Source organism: Engraulis encrasicolus, chromosome 5 (assembly GCF_034702125.1).
Source record: "Engraulis encrasicolus isolate BLACKSEA-1 chromosome 5, IST_EnEncr_1.0, whole genome shotgun sequence".
Taxonomy (NCBI): Eukaryota; Metazoa; Chordata; class Actinopteri; order Clupeiformes; family Engraulidae; genus Engraulis; species Engraulis encrasicolus.
This window is the reverse complement of record NC_085861.1, coordinates 36,097,603-36,100,102: the sequence shown is the minus strand read 5'-3', so window position 1 is coordinate 36,100,102 and position 2,500 is coordinate 36,097,603.

Below are 2,500 nucleotides of genomic sequence, written 5' to 3'. Positions count from 1 at the left end.
AAATCATGATCTGCATTGCCAATCACAAATAAAGAAAGGTCTAATCTTTCCAACCACTTTTAAAATCTAAGGGTGCTCCATTTGTGCAAAACCAACTATTGACTCATAAAACAATAGGCCTAGTCCAGAAACTCAAGGCTGAAAAACGAATGAGCAGGCACAGTGGGGGGTGCTGGTAGCAAGAATTCTAACCAAACCAGGGGGGGGTCTCCTCGACGAGATTTGTTTTCGTATTGCATCCACCACGCATTTGAAAATGCAATCCAAAGTTGTTAGTAGTACTACCGCAGCACACACAAATAGGCTACTCTGTAGCGACCCAGGATCACTGAACAACCACCTATGTTACTCCGTGGTTGACAGCTTTGTCAATTATAGGGGACCAATACCCCGGTGCCCTTACCTTGAGTTGTCTTGACCGCAGAATGTATTCCAACCTCTCACTGTAATCCACAAGTTTCCAGAATCATGGTCCCAAATTCCAATGTGTAATCCATATAATAGCAAGAAAGTGGGCTACAATGTAGGCTAGCTATCCCAGCGCACTTGTGTGACTCGTGTTATTATCGGTCATATGCATATGCACATTGTTCATTCGTTTCTTCTTGCGTTTGTCCACATTCAAAACAGTTCCGTGTCGGAAAAAGATATGCGTTATGTAAGGGTTAACGTTCGGCGAGAAGGTCGCTACCGTGGAATAGCAGCACGACAGAGAGAATCTTTAGACCCCGACGCGGAGCGGAGGGGTCTTGTTCTCTCTGAAGTGCTGCTATTCCACAAAGCGACCGACTCGCCGAAAGTTAACCCGCTTATTATATGGATATACTTAAATGATTCACACATGCGGGGACATTTATTTAGACCTATTTAATGTTAAGATTGTTGCTGCGCAAAACAAAACAGTGCCGTTGTGGAACACCGCTAGGCAACAGCTAGGAAGGCTAGCCAGGACAACAGGTGTAGTCCATCACAGCAGCTGATTAGAGTGACAAAAGACCGGACCCCCTGCGGAGTGATATGAAACATTCGCTTTAGCCAATGACTTGTATACAAGCCAGTGGCTTTAGCAGTGAACGTCTTGTTGCCATTGACAGCGGTAGCCAGGACAACGGGTGCTGTCTATCACAGCAGCTGATTAGAGTCTTGTTGAAAAGTCGCTTTAGCAGTGAAAAGTTTTGTTGACATTGACAGCGGTCTGTTATAGACCAACCCGTCCGTTATCGAAAAATAACAGACGTCCGAACGTTGGGGAGCCCCGTTGAAATGAATGGAGCATTCGACAGATGACGTCACAACCATATAATAAGGATCAATCGACGTTTGCCCAGTGCTTGTTACAGCACATGGATAATGCTTCACGGATGTTTTTGAAAACATAACACTGTAGCCTAAATGAAGCATCTCGCTGTCTGTGCGATGTCAACTGGCCTGGGACAGTTTGGTTGCAGTACAGAGAGTAGCCTAATATGTCGCCTTCAAGATTAACTTTTATTTTAAAAGCAACTGTCTTGAGCCAAAAATAGGCTATAAACTGGCGTCTGCGCAACATCCAGTGAGAGATTATGTAGCTTCATCTTCAGTTTGTATTTGCGCTGGATTTGACGGTTGAACAAATTGGAAGGGGGGCCCCCTCGAGATAGGGGTACTTTGACTACATTTGTCGTTGCACCTTTTGGCAATTGACATTTTCACGTCGCTGTCGCTGATGCAAACCTATTGGAAGGGGGGGGCCCTCGAGCAGGGGGCATTAGGGAGGCGCTGTTGCTTCCCTCGCAGCAGAGCCCTTCATAAAGATGGCATTGCCTTATTATAAAGCTATTTCAAATCGTCGTTGCTGTTGGGTCCATAACCTGTCGTCCTTGGGGGCCCCACCTACTCGGGGGCCCTAGGCAACTGCCTACATTGCGTACCTTAACGCAACGGGCCTGCGTATCAGAAGAGGACAAAAACAGGTGCAGTGCTTTTTCGTCTGGAGAGCTTTATTGTCATTGGTTAACTTAACAGACAAAAGCACTGTAATGCTATTTGAATTGGTTGCCAGAGGAGCGGGTTTATTGTTACGGCTCAGAAAGGGAAAGGCCCACTGCGATCAGCATGGTGAGGAGAAGTTCAGTGCTACTGGTCAAAACAGAAGGGAACTGAAGGGAAATGATCAAAAACTGGTGAAAACGGGTTAAAACTGTTCAAAACAGAGGGGACCCATATTGAACGACTGGCTAGTGGAGAGTAAGAGGAGTGGAAGTGGTGTGTTTTAAGTGTGGCCAAGTTTGGTGTCCACATGATGGCTGGGAGGCTGAAGGCTGAAGGCTGAAGGCTGGGAGTTAATAATAGATCTTAATGGCAGCACAGAAGATGAATGAATGGATACACCCTGATGAACTCATCCCATCTCCTCTCACTCCCTTCTCTCTCTCTCTCTCTCTCTCTCTCTCTCTCTCTCTCTCTCTCTCTCTCTCCTCCTGGCATTCTCTTTCTATCTCTCACCCCCACCCCCACCCTC